Source organism: Dipodomys spectabilis, unplaced genomic scaffold (assembly GCF_019054845.1).
Source record: "Dipodomys spectabilis isolate Male_0828 unplaced genomic scaffold, ASM1905484v1 ptg000108l, whole genome shotgun sequence".
Lineage (NCBI taxonomy): Eukaryota > Metazoa > Chordata > Mammalia > Rodentia > Heteromyidae > Dipodomys > Dipodomys spectabilis.
Window position 1 is genome coordinate 13,251,801 of NW_024870785.1, and position 7,696 is coordinate 13,259,496.

General features: G+C 45.3%; 1 protein-coding gene and 1 non-coding gene across 5 annotated transcripts in view; one reads left to right on the forward strand and one right to left on the reverse strand.

The window, feature by feature from the left end:
• The window catches only part of Znf280d (zinc finger protein 280D), a 77,429-nt gene extending 74,911 nt beyond the window's left edge, over positions 1 to 2,518 (reverse strand). For 3 of the 4 annotated variants that reach the window (XM_042687517.1, XM_042687519.1, XM_042687518.1), the window contains exon 1: positions 2,374 to 2,461. The gene's annotated coding sequence lies outside the window, so the exon portion shown is untranslated. Of the gene's footprint in view, positions 1 to 2,373 lie in introns of all 4 variants that reach the window. The other variant, XM_042687516.1, reaches the window with a different exon arrangement.
• Positions 2,519 to 7,156: 4,638 nt separating this feature from the next.
• Positions 7,157 to 7,259, forward strand: LOC122114729. The gene has a single exon (XR_006148617.1). It is a non-coding gene; the product is annotated as a U6 spliceosomal RNA (small nuclear RNA).
• The last annotated feature ends 437 nt before the right edge of the window (positions 7,260 to 7,696 follow it).

Below are 7,696 nucleotides of genomic sequence, written 5' to 3' on the forward strand. Positions count from 1 at the left end.
TTACAGCCACTAGCAGATACAGAATATGGGATATTTTTCAAAACTGTCAACTTGATCATTTTAAAAGCCCAACATTAGCAGGACACCAGTAGCTCACACCTGTTATCCTAGCAACTCAGGAGGCTGAGATCTGAGGATTGCTGTTCAAAGACAGCCCGGGCAGCAAAGTCCATGAGACTCTTATCTGCAATAAACCACCGGAAAACCTGAAGTGGCGCTGTGGCTCAAGGGGTAGAGTGCTAGACTTGAACTACAGAGCTAAGGGACAGCGCCTAGACCCAGAGTTCAAGCCCCATGATCAACCCAAAAAAAAAAAAAAAAGTTGGTCCAAAAAATGAACAAAGAGGTTTGGGGACTACAGGAAAAATGTGAATATGGACAACACTGCAGACAAATCTTAAAAGAATATGCTTGGGCTAGGAAGGTGGCTCAGTGGTAGAGTACTTGCCTTGCATGCATGAGGTCCTGGGTTCAATTCCTCAGCACCACATAAGCAGAAAAAGCCATAAGTAGTGCTGTGGCTCAAGTAGTAGAGCACTAGCCTTGAGCTGAAATGCTGAGGGACAGCGCCCAGGCCCAGAGTTCAGGCCCCATGACCAACCAAAAAAAATCAAAGAGAGAACATGCTTGTGTATGGTATTGTATATAAAAAAATCAGGTTAATCTTATGAGTACTGAGTTGTGGGATCTGAAACATACATTCAAATGTTCAACAGAACTTGAGGTCAAAGCAAAGACAACAATGGTGACCAGTTAAAACTGTGTGGTAGGTATAAATCTTTAATATGTCTAAAGAAAAAAAAGAATAATGTGATCATTGCAAAAGCTTCCAAGTCAAGAAATGAACTCAAAAATAAAGATGTAAAAAAAAAGTTAACTGAGTTATATTGCCCAATGTTGGAGGCTAAGTCTCCTTGAGCATTCTCACCCATTCATTCAGCTGGACAGAGAATGAGTAATCGTTAAGACCAAAGAATCTTATCATTGGCTCTAGTTAGCCCAGGTCATCTTATTGAAGTCACCTCTCCGAAAGCTGTTTCCTTCCGTGCACAACAGCTCCACTAGCACAGACCACTTCAAAAGAGGTTATAGGTACAGATTACTTGGTTGTCAACCACAAATTCAAATGCAAGATACAATCACAATGGAATTTGTAGCCACGTTAAAAACCACAGCCTCTCACCAATGCCTCCCCCAGGCCCATAAAGAATCTGCTTAAGTACGGCAACGATGCTAGGAAGCAAAACACTTTACAAAAACTAAAAGGTTTTTGGAGACTTTCAAACTCTCCTTCCTGCTTTTAGTGTCAGGCTTAAGAAAGGCAATGAAAGGCAGCAAATGCTGCAGATTCACAGTCCAACCCTGAAAATAATAGAGCCAGGTTTTTAAATCGGCAAGCAGCATTTCTAAAATAAATAAGACCCCCATCTCTGCAAACAAAGAGAATCCCTTAGCCAAAGTTCTATGCGGGTAGAAGCGGGTTCGCTTTCCCCCCCCGGGTCCTCGCTCACTTTAGACTTTCTTCCTAAAAGCATGAAAACAACAACAACAACAACAACCACCCACAAAACTTTAGATAAGTTGGGAGACATCTCTGGCTTCTTTCGAGCACGCGAAACTCTTGAGTGTGATCGATCACTCTATTCTGGCTGAGGAGACCACCAAGTCGGTTCACCTTGGGTCCTCTTTCTCATGGAGACAATAACGGGACTAAGGAGGCGACAGGCTGGAGGCGCGGAGGACAAGTCCCTTAGACCAAAAGCTGCGCAGCGGGTTTGCAATCACCGGGGTTACCTGACCAAAACGAGGGACCCTGGGGCCTGCAAGTTCTCAACACCCTTCGGCCTCCTACAAACCGAAGACAGACTTAGGGTGACCCGGGGTGCAAGGGGGAGGAGTCAGGGACCCGGGCGGGACCCTCGCCAAACACTCCGCCTAAAAAGACACAAAACATCAAAGGCAAGGGTACACATGCAAACGCGGGGCCGGGGAGAAGCAGGCGCCCCGAACGAGGTTGGAGGTGGAGACGGAGATGGAGGCGCCCCCGCGGCCTTGTGCGGGGAGGGTCCCCCCCGACCGGCCGGGGTGGGGGGGGTGGGGACGGTGAGGGGTCCGTCCCGAGCGCTAGGGCCGACGGCGACGACGATGCAAGATGGCGGTCCGACCCCACTGCGCATCCGGTCCCCTCCCCACCCCCACGCCAAGGCGCCTCGGACGACGACAGCGGCCCGCCCCGGCCTGAGACCCCCCCACCCCCCCCCACCACCACCACCACGAGCCCAGTGCCCCCCGAAGTGCGGCTGGCGCAGGCCGCGCTGGAAGAGGCCTCCGCCCGCGGCCGCGCGGGGCGGGCGGGGTGGGGGGTGCGCTTACCGTGAGCGGAGCCGGCTCGGCCTGACTGGAGCCCTGAAAGAGGAGGAGAAAGAGGAGGAGGCGGAGGAGGAGGAGGAGAAAAAGGAGGAGCGCGAAAAACTACCAAGCGGCGGCAGCAGCGGTAGCGGTGGCGGTAGCAGCAGCGGCGGCGGCGGCGGCGGCGGCGGCTCCCATTGCGGAGCCCGCAGCCCGAGCCGTGGGAAGCGGGAGAGGGGGAGGGGAGACGGGGGAGGGAGTGGGGGGGGGGGAGGAAAGCTGGCGCGGCCACGCGCGCGCGCGCGCGCACACACACAAACGCGCGCTGCCTCATGGGTAAAGCTCCGGGTCAGTCTCCCGACTACATCCGGGCTCCTGGTTTTCCCGCCGACACAAAAGGCGGGCTTCGCGCCATGTGCGCGGGGCGTCGCAGGCTCTCGAAGGCCCGGGCTGTTGCCTCGCCTCGCCTCACCACCCGCGGGTCACAGCGGCCACGCCAGGCCAAGGCCCACAGTCCAGAGATAAGACTTGAAAGCCAGTGTGTAAGCGTGCAGCGGTGAGTGCTCAGCCGGCTTCCTTTGTCAAGGTTGGAAAGATGGGGGGGGGGGGGAAACCCCAAAAATAGTCTTGCTTGGGAAAAATTTAAACATGACCAGCCTGGGAGAGAAAGGAAGAAGTCAACCCCGACCTAGCTGAAGGAATCCAGTCAGGTTCCTCCAGCCATCGGCTCATTTTGCCCAGTTGGTTGGAAACGTACGGTGACCTTTACCCTATGGGTGGCGGTACCCTTGGAATACCTTGAAATAACAACGTTACGCCCAGTGCATTTAAAAGGACGCTTTTTCCAAGGTACTTCTGTCGGCCTGCACAGTTAGCTGATAAGCATTGTGTTCTGGAGTCTAGGGACAGGTTCCCTAAGAGGACAAAGGATCAATGGCAGTTGGTATGGGCCATCTCTCTAGAGGGACCAAGACTTGAAAACGTTTTTTCACACACACACACACACACAGCTCTTCCTCAACCACCAATCTTTTTCCTTTGGCCAGTGCTGGGGCTTGAACTCAGGACCTAGGCACTGTCCCTGAGCTTTTTTTTTGCTCACTCTACCACTTGAACCACAGTGCCATTTTTCTGTGTATGTGGTACAGAGGAAATCCAACCCAGGGCTTCATGCATGCAAGGCAAGCATTGCACGACTAAGCCACCTTCCTAGTCCCTCAACTACCAATCTTGTGAGTTCTGCCTTCCCTAGTTTAATTAGCTTGATTCAAATTTGTTTCTCATTCAGTCAGCCCCAGCTTTTCTTAGAGGTGATTATCTTTTTTTTTCTTTTTTTGGTCGGATTTGGGGCTTGAACTATGTGCCTGCACCCTGTCCCTGAGCTCTTCAGTTGAAGGCTAGCGCTCTACTACTTGAGCCGTGGGGCCACTTCGGTTTTCTGGTGGTTAATTGGAGATAAAAGTCTCACAGACTTTCCTGGGCAGGCTGTCTTTGAACTGATCTCAGATGTCAGCCTCCTTAGTAGCTAGGATTACAGGCGTGAGCCATCGGTGCCCAGCTGATTATCATTCTTGTAGGCTCCATATTGATTATTTTTCCAGAACAATCTTCCCCAGGGGGTAGTTGGATCACCCTTAAAAGACTAGACCTAGCTACAGATGTCCTGAAAGAAATTTCTCACCTCTCAAGTTTGTGGTTACTCAGGATAGACCTCTGTAATAGACGATCAATTAACAGAAAAACAAGGAAGTTTACTAATGCACACAGAGTAAGTTATGTAGGAGAAACATTAATAAAAGTTGTCAGAAGTGGCACTGTGGCTCAAGTGATAGTGTTCACCTTGAGCTGAAGAGCTCAGGGACAGTGCCCAAGCCCAGAGTTCAAGCCCCACGACCAAAAACAAAAAGTTAAGTCATTGGGCTGGGAAGGTGGCTCAGTGCTTGAGAGTGGTAGAGTGCTTGCCTTGCATGCATGAGGCCCTGGGTTCGATTCCTCAATACCACAGCACAGAAAAAGTCGGAAGTAGCAATGTGGCTCAAGTTGTAGAGCGCGCCTTGAGCTGAAGAGCTGAGGGACAGCGCACAGACTGAATTCAAGCCCCATGACTGACAAAAAAAAGTTAAGTCATTGGCTTAGGTATTACAGGTGTCATGATGTAGCCCAGTTTGGCCTCAAACTCAAAACTCCTTCAGCTTTAGCCTCCCAAGTGACAGGTGTACGACACCATGTCCAGCTTGCATAGGATCTTGAACCACAACAACAAAAATAAATGGGGGGGGGGGGGGGATGACAAGAAAAAAGAAGTTTTAAGCTTTCCAAAAATATGAAGGGAAGGGAAGTAGTTGAGAATAAGTTTGTTTCTAGGTTTGGTTTGGTCAGAGGTATTCTGTCTTTAGATGGAAGGTAGAGAAAGCTTTTCTCTACTGTTCTTTAATGGCTTTTAGCCCAGAATTATATGTCAAAGAGGCATATATGAGATATTCATCCCTGTTAACTCACAGGTAGCCATGACTTACTCTTGTCCTCACTTTGTCCATGGAATTGTCTTCCCAGATTTCCCTTTCCTTTTGACCCTAAATATAAGCATTTCAGAGAAAAACAAACAAAATATCAAAATAACAAACATAAAAAGTTAAAAATCAGTATGTAACTGTAACTCCTCTGTACATCACCTTGAGAATAAAATTAAATTAATACAATTTTAAATCACATAAGTCATTTAAGTGGTTTTGTTTATTCCAACCCTAAAACTCCTTCATTAGTTTCTAGAACATCTCCCTCCTGATTCTCTCAATTTATTGTTCATACCTTCCTATTGGTTTTATTGAGCTTCTCTTCCCCCAATTTGTTATAACTTCAGCCCTTTTTACTTTATAGTACACTGTCTTTAAAACAGATCATGCTGCCAGGCACCTGTGGCTCATGCCTGTAATCCTAGCTACTCAGGAGGCTGAGATCTGAGGATCGTGGTTCAAAGCCAGCCCCGGCAGGAAAGTCCATGAGAAAGTCCGAAAGTGGGGCTGTGGCTCAAGTGGTAGAGTGCTTGTGTTGAGCTGAAGAGCTGAGGGACAGCGCCCAGGCCCAGAGCTCAAGCCCCATGACCAATAGAAAAAAAAAAATGAAATAAAAGAGATCGTGCTTCACAGACACCTTAACTGATTCTAACAAATACAGGTGATTTTTTTTCCAGCTATCATTCCAGAAGTCTTTGATGTTCATCCTTGAAATTTGGCCAAAATGAATCCTTAACATCCACAGCAGGGCCACAAATGGTCCAACTGACCAGAAAACTAGAAATTACCTCACCTTTGTTTTGTTGTTGTTGTTGTTTGTTTGTTTCACGGGCTAGGATAAAACCCAGGATTTTTGTTTGATTTCAGGAAAAGATAGAAGTTCTTTTCTTTGCATAGCCAAGTAATTTAATGTCAATATTAAAAGAGCTCTATCCATCTATTTTTTTTTTTCTTTGCTACTAAGGAAAGTCAACTACAAATAAAACTATCAGGCTTTATTTATTTTAACAGGAAGTCTAGGAGATTCAATGGCAGGAAAAAGAAGTCAGTTCTTCAGGAGAGGGTCATAAACTATGAAATCAAACCCATTCTGAATTGCATACCACCTCTAAACTCCTGTTTTGAATTAATAAATTCCCTTTTGCTTAGGCTCAAGGGGCCCAGATTAAGTGATTGTGGCAAAACAATTCTTTTGGAACTGAATGCATTTGAGTTCCTGAAATCTCTTATCTGTTTATAAGCAGAACCTTTCAAAAGAATCAAAGAACTCAATTGGTATAAATCCCCTCCAGGGAGGAACCAGAGAAGATTGACTCTTCCAGTGAGAGAAAATGAGAATCAGCACACCTAAATAGACATTGTCACAAAACTATCAGATTTCCCATCTGCTCTCCAAAGGGCCAGTTTGTCCTTCCTACACATCATTTGCTTTCCTTTAAGTCCTTATTGCCTCTACCAGTAAGAAGTTATTGGTTTTCCTGTAAGTATTCTCTTCTCCCACCTTTCTCCTTTCAGTCATATATCAACTACAAGTTGTAACCATACCTTTGAAGCACATAAGGCCTGCATGTAAATATGTGATTAAAATATTTTCTTTTTGCTTATCTGTCAATACACAGGTCCTTAATAATTGAACCTAATAGGGCAAAGAAAAAAGTTTTCCTCTCCCACAAAACCAATTTTCTGGTACCAACTACTAAGAGTATCTTAAATGTAATAGAGACACTAATACATATTTTCTACTTTATTTTCCTTTTTGTCTCCATCAAGCCCACATTTCTTAAGGTTCTTACTTCCAGTTCAGGTTTCCTGACTTTTTTCTGGCCAGTGGAATGTAGACTGAAACAGTGATTGCCCAACATAAAAGCCTGACTCTTAAACCTTCAGTGATTTATAGTTTTACTTGTTTTCCATGTATGTTAGCCAAATCACAACATAAGATCTCTTAATGATTTCACAGAGCATATATTACCATGCTGATTGTCATTGGAATAACAAAAAATAGACCTTTATTGGATTATGACACTCAGATTTGAGGGTTGTTTTTAGAATTGCTGCAATCAACTAACCACTATTAATAAAAGAAGAGGTGACTAACAACAAAGCCACTACATTAACCTGACCCAGCAAGGTTGTGGGAATTGAGAAAACAGATGTAGAAAGCTGAAAAGTTGAACATTCTTATTAGGCAGTGAATAAACTGTTGCTTATAATACTTTAAAAGATACACATAAATATCCACATCACATAGCTCTAGGGGAAAAGTTCAGAAAACAATGTTTCATAATGCATGCTGATGCCCTTTTTGTACCACATAAATTAAATTGTAATGATAGTAAGATTAGAATGGCCCCTGCATAAGGATAACACAGAGATTGTGCAGCATTCTATATGTTTCCAGAATTATTATGGTTCACATTACCCAAAGGAGTATAAAAATTAAATGTAATTCCATTAAAAAATACAAGGTTATTCTTTACAGAATTAGAAAACAATTGAAAAAACCATAAAAGACCAGAAATAGTCAAAACAATCTTGAATAAAGAGGATAAACATAGAGGCATCATACTACTAGGCCTCAAAATGTACTAAAAAAGTAGCCATTACAGGATACTAGTGACTTATAGACCATTGGAACAGAGTAAAGAACTCACCAGGCACCAGTTGCTTATGCCTGCACCCTAGATATTCAGAAGGCTGAGATCAAAGGATCACAGTTCAAAGCCAGTTGAGGCAGAAAATTCCATGAGAATCTTATCTTCAGTTAACCAGCAAACAGCCGGAAATGGAAAGAGGTGGAGCTGTAACTGCAGTGGTAGAATGAATGCCAGCCT